We start from the raw sequence: 13408 nt of genomic DNA, 5'->3' as shown, positions 1-13408 counted from the left end.
CATTTCAGAGGCGGAAGAGGGATCCCAACTTATTGAGAGCAGAGGAGTTTGCTCCAGAAGAGAAGTAATTTATTGTATCTCTGACGTGCCTGTTAAGGTTTCCCCCCTCACCTTAATCTACTTGACTGAGCTGACAAGGGTTAACCCAAAAAAAACCGACTAGAGAAGGTGACACTAGTTAGCATGCAAGCATTGTGTTTTCAACAAGGTTCACTTCGAATATTATGTATTTTCCTTTGACGTATCATGGACTAAAAGTAACAATCTCATCATACAGAGGCAAGATGACAGATAACCAAGTAGTGATAGTTGTACAAGCCCTCTTGTACTTTACCCAACTTGTTTCATGAATCACACATGGCTTCATGCAAACTAACCTATGAATGAAACAAATAACAAAGCAAAGCAAGAGCAGGAGTAAAAGTGAAAGAAAAACAAGTAAGAAAACAATCAAGCACACAAACAAGCAAGCAAAGCATGTAAGAAAACAAGCATGCACGCAAGCAACTGAAAGCAAACACTACTCCTACTCCTATACTAACAGTTCATGGCCCTGATAATGTGAAGTGATACTTCCAATGCAACCACCGGCACATTGGTAGATCCATGTTGGTGAAGGCTTGGTCCGCGAGTAACCTAGTTGTGCGGACCAACAGACAAGAAATATATAACAATGAAGACAACCACACTTCGTGTTTCAAAGTGCCCACGGGACATAAGTGAGTGCATGTGCATGATGGGCAGTCCGTGGACTTATCATGGTATTGTGTGACACTACGTGAAATTTGAAGCATAAGAACACTCTTGACTGAGACATGCAAGCAAGCAAAAGAAACAAATATAACTTGCGTCGCGCATGAGTGCTTGCAATATAAGACTCCTCCTATGCATGAGAAATGGGATCGTGCAGTTCGAGTGGAGGAAGTGTGATATGTGTATGAGATGGATCTTAAATGCATACAAATGAGTGATGAGGAGCCTAGGTGATTGAAAATTTTCATTATCGGAAGCGAAACTAACCCCAAGAGAGCAAGGGCCTGACATAACCATCAGCTTCGACTGAAGTGCCTCGACAGTCTTGGGTGTCTCAACTTCATCATTGGGTAGATCAACATAAACCGGTGGCTTCGAAAGATCAACTGTGATATATTCATGATCGTGATAAACAATGGAAGTAAATGGATCATGACCGCCATGATCCGAAAAATCAATGAATTCTTCGGCATCCTCATGATCAGATAAATCAAACAGAGGGATAGATGAAAAGTGAACAAACTCATCCTCTATGTTTCCGGAAAATACATATGAAGGATCAAGTGGATCTTCAATGAATAACTTATCCTCTCCATTGTTGAATGATGGACTAACATATAGTGAGTTATGCGAGTGATCAACAATGGGTGCAACCATGGACAAAGACACACATGAAAAATAATGGATGGTAGACTCACCAAAGAGGTTAGGAAAGAATGGAGGGGGATCAGACCGAAGGGAATCATCCTTCGCCGAGTGTTGATGTTCAAGCTCCCACTCATACTCCTCATGAATGATAGCGCATGTTGGTTGTGCAACACTAACTCCGTCAATGGGTTGTTCCTCATTCACAACAAGAAAAGAGTTCAGAATGGACGGACACAAGGCAACATCCTCCGTAGGAACACCTGAGTGTGAAGACGGAGGTCGAAGAAAAGAGTGCAAATGAGAACTTGAAGGACTCACAACCAAATCTGCATGAAAATTGAGTGGAGTGATGTTGGGAGAGTGTGAAGGATGAACAGGTGTGTGAGCATGACCCTTAACATCATTGGGTAGTGGAGGAGTTGTTGAATGAGAGGGAGGCAGACAGTCAATTGAGACAGTGCCCGCTCCCACATGAGATTGTGCAGTTCCATCGATGAAGAATGTTGAGTAAGGCTTGATCTCAAGATTTTTATTGGGATGGGCATATTTCTTAAGGTACTACTCGAATCGGTCCCAAAGATAAGCAAATTTCATCTGGCTCCTCGGAGCTTGAAACCGCAAGTCATGGAAGCACTGCCAAAAATCAATGATGGATTCATGCGGAGCCCTCCATTGCTGTAACAGTTTCCAGACAAGATGGTCTGGATAAAAATCATAGAAAGTGTCTTCAGTAAGATCCACAGAAGTGCTCAAATGAGTGCACGGTGTCAGCTGGTAGGCTGAGCACCCAACGAAATGGAGATTCACGAAGTGTGTATGCAAGCAGGAAACTGACTTGTTCGTTAGAAAACTCATCTTCCTCATGAATCATGGAAAGAAAGTTATGTAAGTGCTCAGGCTAGGCCACTTCACGATTCGAAAAGTGTTACAGGGAAAAGAGTCTACTCAGAACTGCTTATCCCACTAAGGTGTGACAGCTGCCTTAGAAACAAACAGAGTAAAGCTACTTTCGTTTTTCCTTTATGAATTATAGATAGAGAGGAACAAAAAGACCAACCTCTGTCTTGCGCTAATCTCCTGATTTGATTCCTCTCTTCCTTGATAGTCTTTCGCTACTTGTTCCCTTGCACGCCCAGCTTCACAAAGTACCTGTAAGATCACAGTAGCATAGCACTATACAAAGACATGGATCTATAATCATAAACAATCTAGGATCATATGTAAATTGACCATACAAATGCAACAAACATCAATGACACAAGAGTATGGAGGAAAACTTGAATAGATTTTATTGATAAACAAGAAAGAGCCAAGAGGAGTTACAACCAGTTGTTCTGACCCAACATCAACCTCTCAGCAAGGAAGCCCCTCTTCACATCATACAAAGCTTAGATCACCCAACAATCTGATGTTTGTCTCAAGAAACCAACAACAATTCCTTACAATATGCAAAATTCCAGCCTCTGGATCTCTGGGATGAGGGATCCATATATAGATATCTGTAATGGAGATGAGTCAGCTTATGATTTGATTAGTGTCTTCCCTCTGATAGTTCTTGCTTCCACTTGGATATTGATAATCTCTTACTCATCCTTGGTCAAATTCAGAGAGGCAAGTGTCACAGGAGAAGTTTCTGGAAGCTTCCATTGCCTCTCCACCTCGCGGAATGACACTGCCATTTGTCATTTCTCGCCCATCGCACCCCATAGAAGGGCTTTTTGAAATGCAACGCACCCACACAGTGTTCTTAGGTGAGATACAACGCACTTGGCCAGTGGAGCAGTTGAAATGATCCTGTTTTGACCAATTCTGAGCAGTTTTTCATGGAGAACTTCTGGGAGAAGCTGTAATCTGTTGACCTTGTTCCTTTAGGGGTTAGAACAACACTTTTAGGGACTTACGAGAGCTTGGTTTATGGACATTTCATGCTTGGGGTTGTAGTGCCCAAAAATGTCTATAACAGTTGCCCCCTAAAGCATGAGGTCGTCAATCTTTTGATGTCGGGTGAAATGCTTTATTATGAGGATCCAAAGTTCTTTCAAGCTGGGAGGAGACCTGTAATAAGATACAATACAATACATTATCTTCATAATATTTTCATGATCTAGCTAAGGCGGGCATTCCCATGCTCAGCTTTATAAATTCATTTTCATGTACATAGGACAGACAATCGTCTGAGTGTAGACTGATGATTCTGATAGAGCCATCATCTCTTTGATTGGATGATTATCTGTGCAGCAGTGATGTACATTTGATGTTTTTATTTTCCTGAATGTATATCGCAGCCCGGATGGATGAAACTAGATCTGGGGTCTTCAATCTCGTTCGATCTTCACTCGAAGTACAAGTCTTATCCATGTGAGAGATGTTCTGGAGTCGAACATGGAAAGACATCGCCTGATTACCAGCTAATGATGTAAGCTGTTAACAGGCGCGAGAGGAATCACCGATAATGATAATGACCCTCAAGGTACTGCAGTACAATTCACGTGGTGTGAATAAAGGACTTGGCGTTGAACACCACGCAAAATCTTTCGGTCGAAGGTCATTGATGTAAACCTGTCGCCGGAAGTGAGAAACTTGCCATTGAGGCATGCAAGCTTCAAAGTACTGAATGGGGTGTTCCTAGATCAACTTCTTGGATAATGAGCTGATGTCGACAAGAAGTGATCTGTCATAGGAGGGCCTTAATGAATCCCACATCAATGACACGGAACGGAGCAAATGATTTTAATGGAGGTGAAAACGATCTGGTGATATAAGGTTCAGGGTGGCGGTCATGAAAGAATGGAGTATAAATGTATTGTAGTGGGTGAGACACAGGTGAATTCTCTGAATGACTTCTCTTGAACATATCGGCGACACTGACGTGATGGATTGGTAGCATTAACCCCAAATGTGGATGGTATGATGGGACCATAGTGATGTGACCGGTGAATGAAACAACCCAACCCGACTTGGATGCGGAGTGAAAGTGTCATGTTCAAGAGCGACTTGCTACCAGCAAAGTTTCTTCAAGTTTTCTTCCCAATTTTCCCGAATCATTGTTGACCAGTACCTCTTTATTTTTATCAAGCTTGAGGAGGATAACATATGCTTGTTCTATAATTTGCCCTTCGAGCAAACCCATCGCTATGTTTTAACGAGCCTAGCGATAGTGAAACTCGTTCTCGTCTATAGACAAGTTTGTCGCTATTAAAATTTTAACGAGTTTAACGACAAAGATAACTCAGTCCTTCTCAAACTCCAAAATTCCTTTTTCGTCATCTAATCCCTTAAGTTCGAAAAAGTATAAAACAATACAGAAGGGATGAATTTTCGATACTTTTAACGAGCCGAACTGTTGTGGTCACCAACAAACCCCTTTCTTCATTTGACATTAGCAATAACGTCAAGCGAAGAGGGGACCCTGAACGAAAATCCCAAAAAAATACTTTTTCTAAAGTTTTTGTATTTCTCTCCCTAAGGCTCAAATCGCATCGCAAAGAAAGGCCGAAGCATAACTCGAGCGCAAAAAACAAATACTGTGAAATTGCGATGCGAAGTTCATCGCATCGCATACCTCACACGCGCCCCTTAAAAGAAAAACCTTCGAGCAATGCGATCGCCGATATGCGATATCGCAAATCGCAAGCATTACGCTATACGACGTAACCATTAAACGAGAACTTGCGATATTCGCGATTTGCGATCTGCGATGTCAGCGATCTGCGACCTGCGATCTGAAAAGACTTATCACACGATAGACCCATGCATTAAGCGCGCGCCTTGAAAGAATTTAATGACCGCATGCTTAAGTATCTAGGAATGATTGCGTTACATTTATCGAAGAGTCAAGTGATGATGGATGTCAGAATTATGCGTTCATTAGAGATTAATGCTTTCACGTCAAGTCTTCTCATTTCACTTCTCCTTTGCGTAGACTGCAAGACACGCAACTGATATAAGTTTATATGCAGGAAACATCTGAAGGAAAGAGGAAAGCGCCAATCAGCAAAGAGAGAATGCTTCCGCAAATGGATGCCGCATGCAGCAGGACCGCGGATTCCAAGCTATCAGCCAACCGGCACTGATGGAATTAGAATATCCAGGACTCAGAGTCAAAGGCGCACAAAAGCTGCGTATTCAGAAAAGATCCTGAAGCTAAGACTTAGTGAAGCAGAGAAAGAAGCGCATGAGAAGGAGAACGCTTCAGGAAAACCTGGAACAAAGAACGGAAGAAACTCTCGACACAGGGAGTTGCCCATGCAGCACGACTCCTAACCCACTCAGTCATTCGCACGACCGGAAACCGAAAAAGGCAACAGCAAAATCAGTTCGAGAAGAAACTGGGACACGCTAAGTATACACGCGACGAATACACCCAGCTAGAGAAAGGTTTTCGAAAATATCTTCTGGTCTGCCGGAAGGAAGTGCCAGCTCCTGCTATTTCCACTTTTATCTCCCGAGCGAAACAAGAAGGCGGCTAGCCGACCCTTCCCAGGAAAGCATTACACTGTTGACAGCACTAAAGAGAATATACAGAAACGGTCAGAAATTAGATTTTAAGTTTAGAAATAAAGTTGCTTTTAGTAAAAGGGCGGTCATTTGAAGCCGATTCCCTAATTTCATGTAATTAAGATTGATTAGTTAGTAGTATTTAACCCTTCTCATGGTTTTTGGAGAAGGGTCCGGAAATCTGTCAAAAAACGTATCCTCAGAACATGCACTTCTGCACCCTCAGAGGAGGTTTTTGATGAATGGATGGATCGAGATTTATTTATGTTTGCATTTTAATATCTGTTACTGATGTTGCACTTATGTACTCTTAGCAGATGTTAGAACAAGTAGAAATAAATCATTGTTACTTGAAGTTTATTAGTGAACTTAGTCATAAATGGTACTTTTATCTCTTGGCTAGATTCTGCTAGTATTCCTAAAGTGATATGTGGCTGAGTTCTTTGTATGTTATTGCATGAATGTCTGTATTACCATTTGGCACTTCTGTACGGTGGGGTCATTTATTTATGTTTAACATATAGAAAACTGATTATGCGATATGCTGTTCACAACTACTCTGCCTAACTTCTTATGCAGAATGGTTTATCTTTATTGATTTATATTCTGATATCAGTTGAATGATCTTTATTACCAGCTGCTGTTAGAAATCTTTCTAGATCGCATAACAAAAAGAAACACACCCCGGGTTAGCGTAGATTAGATGTATTTTTCTTCATTAGATTACATTAGCATAAAGTTAATTTAGCAGTTATAATTAAGACTAGTTTAGAAGAATCCCCCCCCCTCCTTAGATTAAAAACCATCAGACTCTACGCACACACACACACCCATCACATTGGGAAACTGGTCCCATTACCCCCCAGTCGGACCCGCTACTCCAAACGGGCAAGGAGCCGCCAACCAGGTTTCGGACCGGGTGGGTATCCCCCTTGTTGTTGACCCGACCTCGGGGCCCTCAACATTTCTGGCGCTAGAAGGAGGGCCACAGCTATGAATGGCACATAATTCAAAACCCAAATACCATTCTAAGAGCAAATCACCCTCACCAACTTCCCCGACTTCCCCAATACGACTAAACTCGGAACTGGAAGTCGCTCGGACATCCACCGCTGCTATACATCCCGATACATCAGAACAACTTATTGTCGATCCCCCTGAAGTTCAAACCTTGATCCGTAAACTCCAGGGATTCTCCATTTTTAACCAGAAATCTGATAAATCTAAAGGCAGCTTGACTTCGCAATACAACCCTGCTCATCCCCTGACCCGATTGAAGAGTGAAAAGTTTGGCATTCAGCCAACTGAAATCCCTCTCCCCACTAGGAAAAGAGCAAGGAAAACATTTAAAGAGTCTGACAGAGAGACTCTTTCATCCACCTCATCCATTTCAACTCCCTCTCCGCGAAGTCGACCACCCACATCTCCACCTCAAATCACTCATCCATCTTCCGCAACCCTTCCTCCACAATCGTCAAAGATCATAACATCTCTATCTTCTCAACCTCAAAGATCATCTTCTACACTTTTACTAACCAGCAACTCAGCGATGGCACAATCTCCATGGAACAACCCTGGGGCGGTTTTAATGCCTCCACCCCTGAGTCCAATACCTGCCCATCCCGAGAAGTGGTTACCAAAGTTCAATCCAGAAACTGGAATGCTAGCTGAAGAACATATCAATAATTTCATGCTTTCTGTTAATCTCAACGGAGTTACCAACGAAGACGTCGTGGTCCGACTCTTCCCCTATACGATGCAAGGGACGGCCGGGTCATGGTACTTCTCGCTACCCTCCGGATCTATCACCAGCTGGGATATTTTTCAAAATCAATTTCTCACTAAATTCGGCGATGATAGATCGACAGCGACACTGATCAACGATCTGTCCAATCTTAAAGCTGAGGCTCGGGAACCCATTAAAGATTTTAACTTACGGTTCAACAAGATCCTCAATAAAATCCCCGCTGCTTCCCAACCCAGCGAGAAAGTAAGATGCGAATGGTACATCACGGCCTTACCTTCAAACTTGGCCATCTTCGTAGATAGGGCAAGCAAGACAACCTTAGTCGAAAATTTGGCTAAGGCATTAGCAGTCGAAAGACGCGTAGTAGCCTTAGAAAAGAGATCTACAATCGAAGAGCGTAAATTTAAGAAAATCTCTTTCAAAGAAGAAACCAAGAAGAAGCAAACGAAGGATCCTTTCGACATGGAAGGATTACAAAAGGTATTAAAGGCCATGTCAAATGAGATGATTGATATCAGGAAACAAGTAGCAGAATCGTCCCCAAGAAAGCCTTTTAGGAGTTTTAAGAGAAATCCTCCTATGGAGACGAAGCCACCTAGCGTGGTCTCTAACGTGGAATCTGAAGAAGAAGAAGAAGAAAACACCGCTGAAACGCATACCGACGATGAAGAAGTGGTGGAACTGCAAGGAATGTGGGATTTCATCCTCCCACAAGAGGAAGATCAAGAAGCACTTCCGGTTAGCACAAGAAGCAGAAATCAACTTGATCCTCCCCAGACTACCCCAAAACAGAAGGGCGCAAGCCCTCCAGCAAAAGAAAAGGTCGCAACAAAGAAGACAACCCCTAAAGCGACCTCATTTAGCCCAGTCCAATCCGAGCAATCGCCTCCATCAAAGACACTAATAGTGTCGGATGAAATGGAGTATAACATCATCGACGACATGAAGAAGACTAGGGCTAATATCACCCTGTACGAGCTGAGCAAATTGAAACACCAACAGAAGATCATGATGAAAGAGTTACACGCCGTACCTACTGCGCCTCTACCTACAGCTATAGCTTCCCATAATATAGGAAGACCCCCAATCAACGCGATCAATAAAATCGATCCAAATGACATCGCCTTGATTGGAGGAAGGTCTAGATCTCACACTCCCCCTTTCCTCCTCACTTACGAGATCTTTAACAGAAACGTGCATAACTGCTTGGTTGATTCTGGTGCTTCAACCAATATTCTACCCAAGTCAATATGTGCCAAACTTAATGTTCAACCGCAAAAATCCGCAGTGCGCATAGTTCAACTTAATCGATCACAAGTCGAAGTGATAGGCGAATTTAATCAAGTGAACATAAGACTATCGTCCAACCCCAAGGTGTGCCAGGTCATCGATATTCTAGTTGCTGACATCCCTGAATTTTATGGTCTAATTCTTAGCAGGGATTGGTCCGAGAAACTCCACGGATATTTTTCGACTGACTGGTCGCACATGTGGTTACCCTTCAACGGGAAGCCAAATCAAATAAAGGTTGAACGAGAACTACACCAAAAGTACATAGTGACGGACCTGGAGGGAGAGAACGAATCCATAGCATACAACAGCAGCATCATAGGCAATTATTCGGTAGACTCTTTCCTTGGAAATTTCAATGCTCACATATCACCATATTTAGAAAATTCAGTCGTGTCCCAAGTAGAAAACTTTTCCCAGACTGATGATTCAAAATGTGTTAGTTTCTTAGATAACCCTGTAAATACTTCTTTATTTTGGAAATTATATTTTGATGGCTCTAAGTCCAACGAGGGAGCGGGAGCAGGATGCGTCTTGATTAGCCCAGACGGAAATAAGACCATGCTCACATGCAGACTGGAGTTCGATTGCACGAACAACACAGCGGAATACGAAGCCTTGGTGCAAGGCCTATACAAAGCAATCGGCTCCAACGTCAAATATCTTCAAGTCTTTGGAGATTCCGAGATCATCGTCAAACAGGTACGTAACACCATACATTGCCTGTCTAGTCATTTAAAGAACTACCAATCTTTAGTGCAAGATCTCACTGCGCATTTTACAGCATTCAATATTTCATCGATCCCAAGACTTCACAATGCAAGCGCAGACCTGCTAGCAAACGTAGCCTCCAGACTCATTCCCTCCGAAGACTTTAGTCCAGATAGGTTTTCGATAGAATTAATTTTTAAATCGTCTATCCCTGACAACATCACCAACTGGAGAGTATTCAACGACGACCCAGACATCGTAAGTTTCCTTACCTCCGAAGGATCCTACTCAAACCAGATAATCGACGAGGACTGTCATGACCACCAAATACAACAAAGTAGCACTGATAACGCTATACCCAAATCAGTGGTCAAATTAGAAGATTTGTATGACTTAAAAAGTCGGTTCAAAAGGTCAGCTAACGCCAAACTTTACAGTTCAACTCTGAACTACGAATCAGTGAACTTAGGAACCGACGAGAAACCCCAAAACGTCAACCTAGGCCAAGGCCTAGCTCCTGAAGAAAAATCAGCATACATCCGTCTTCTACGACAGTACAAGAACGTCTTTGCCTGGAACTACGATGAGCTGAAAACTTATAACACTTCTATCATTCAACACACTATCCCTATTGTTATCACAAAATCAAGCACTGAAGGGCTGCTGATCAGGTAGACTCTGTGTAACTATTTCAGACCAAGCTTTTGACTAAGGATTAGCCTCCCTAGCCTGAGAGGGCTCTCTCAAGAAAAGGTTATTGATTTTGAATGTTGATAAGAGGGCTAACTCTTGTACAATAGATTTAATGAAAGCATAACTGGTTGGAAACACACCAAAAGATATCTCATTGGGCTATGGAGTCTATAATATCAAGTAAACAAGAAAAACACAGTGAACTCATAGAAATCAAGGCTCTTAGCATTACAAGTCAAACATATTCCACCACACATAGCTTGCTGTATACACAGGAAGTCAGAGCATATAAGTATGAATTCTGAGTGATTGCATACAACAAAACCATAAAATAACATAAGGTATAACACATCATCACTTCATTTGACCATGACAATCCTTCGAGAATCTTGAGAAGAGAATAACTCTGTTTAACTATTACTGTCAAAAAAGATCTTACAGTCGCCCAAAACAACACACTTTTTCTATTAAGTATCCAACCTTTTTTACATCTAAGTTATTCCTATATATAGCCTATCAAAACACTGCTGTACGAGACTCCTCATCAAGCATGAAGGGAGCTCGGGCTTTTGACATAAATGACCTTAACAATAACATAAACAAACTAATTTATTACAAGAGATATGATGCTACGAAAACAGAGGATTCCATCATATTGGCACTTTAAGTCTTCTTCCTTGTATACCCTGCTGTGTCCTTAGAGCTTGCCACCTGTAGTACTGCAATAATAACCATATCCAAGCTTAAAACAGATTCAATGTACATACAGCTCCGGATACTTGATGCATAGATGACTCAACAACCGAAAAGAAAATGAAGCCTATATTCTTGGTTGCTGCCTCCCCTCGGTGTTCATATATTAATGATCCATCTTTAAGCCATTTAAACCTTGGATAGTCCCGTGTGACTGAAGAGAACTCATAACCCAGCCATCCCACAACTGGACAAGTGTATCATTTAACACCTCAGCAGCTCTATCCAAACCCTAAAATTTCGGAGATAAAGTGACTTTTAGGCAAAAGACAAAACTTCGGCTTTTTCTTTGAATATTTACACCTGGCCTCCTTTTCAAAATATCTGACTGATCTTCTATAGTCTACATGCTGATATTAAACCATCTCTTTAAATATATGCTGATCTCAGCATTCCAACTCAAGCTTTAAACCTAACCAGTCATCTACAGCAGTTTCGTAGCGCGCTACGAAACTGCTGTAGGTCATCAAAATTAAATATATGAACCTCAAAACAGCAATATTTCAAATCTATGATTCCTTTAGTCTTTCCATACAGGTGTGAAGACACAAAAAAGTTTCAAAAACTTTTAAAAAGACAATGGCCCAAAATATATCAAAATTTGAGAAAACACATTCCTCCTTGAATCATTTAGCTAGCTTGTCTAGCTTTTCTTTCAGGCTGATGACTTCCTCCTTCAACTTCTTGTTCTGTGCTCTTAGACTTGCATTCATTTGTTTCATAGTTTTTGCCTGTTTTAGAGCTGGTACTGTCCATACATAGGCGTCAGATACCGAACTAGCTTGACTGATCAAACTTGTTTTACCTTTCATCACAGCTTTCTTATAACTAGTATATCTCACTGCCTTCTCTTTAAAAATATTATGAACCTGAGGTATCTCCTTACTTGCTCCAGCTTGTTTTTTAATGGCAACCACATTTCCACTTTGACTAATAACCACCTTATTGTCCTTATTCTTGTTTTTAACTGCTTGGACTATTCCAGAGAAGATTTCAAGTGCCTCTGTCCTAGGCATGTCTGAAGGGACTTTCTCTTTTTGAGCCTTTTCTGCTTCCTTCATTTGCCTCCTAGTCATTGGTCTGCGAGGTTTAAAGGCATACTCTTCACCTGGTTCTTCAAACTTTAACCTTTTGGAAGCCTTTGACTTCTTAGAACTCTCAGGTGAAGATTGTGTTAGATCAATATGCATAGGTGACACCAATTGATCTGGTTCTATTTCAAGAGGTTCAACTTGGATTGGATGTTCTTGTTCTAATTCAATGGCTTCCAGCAAATCATTTAGACTACCCTTAGAAACAGGACTCTCTTCCACATGAGCTGATTTTCCTTTTTCTTTGTTCAGCTGGCCTCTAGTTCTTGCTCTTGAAACTCTTTCAACTTCACTAGACTTAATTTCATCTTTTCTTTTGTGAGTCTTCTGTTTAGATGATTCTGGTGTTTCTTTAAGCGGCAACTTAGAAGCTTCTTTTTCAGATACTTTGGATGATTTTGAAGTTTTGACTACTGATGCCTCAGGAGTTTCTTTAACTGCTAACTTAGGAGTCTTCTTTGTTGATGTTTCAGGTGTTTCTTTGACTGTTACAGACCTCTCTGGCTTCTTTGTTTTAGCTTTGGGCTTCTTATGGTTTGTTATTTCTTTCCTAATCTCAGCCAAAGTAGTATCCTCACTCCTATCTTCTCTTTCTCTTACAGGTAATGGAGTGAGGCCCGTTTTACTAGGGAAACCGGCCATGAATACAAACGAATCCCAGTCTTTACCAATTTTATGTAGGCTATCCAACACCAATAATTTAACCAGACCATGATGAAAAAGAGATGTTTCATAAGCTTCCTTTTTCAACTGAATCTTGTCACACATCTTAGAAATACTCCTGAATAAGTAAAAAGGGATGTCTATTGAGCTCTTACCAGTGAAGTGTAGCAGCAGCTTGAAATGATATGAGTAGACTTTGTTGTACCGACCTTCACATGTCAAGTACCTCTGGATGCATGTCAATAATGTAGCATAATTCTCCTTAAGATAGCTCCTTGGGACAGCTTTAGCAAGATCTTCGTCTACATATGGTGCCTTTAAGAACTCCTTACACGGACCCATATCAAACTTGAAATTCTTGAACCATTCTTGGCCACCTCTTGGGATTTCTGTGACTGTAGAAATGACTTCAGGGGAAACCGGAAACTCCAGCATGGCCACCTTTGAATTTAATCCCGTGAAGTTCACTGCAAATGCCCTGGTCACTTCTGCATGTCCACCTTTGAGTTTTTCACAGAACCGCCAACAACCAGCACCTCTGAACGCCTTTGCTACTTCCTCA

This window comes from Pinus tabuliformis, chromosome 9, assembly GCF_031772625.1.
Source record: "Pinus tabuliformis cultivar Carrire ecotype Pingquan chromosome 9, CPIR1, whole genome shotgun sequence".
NCBI classification, from domain to species: domain Eukaryota; kingdom Viridiplantae; phylum Streptophyta; class Pinopsida; order Pinales; family Pinaceae; genus Pinus; species Pinus tabuliformis.
This window is presented reverse-complemented; position numbering follows the sequence as displayed.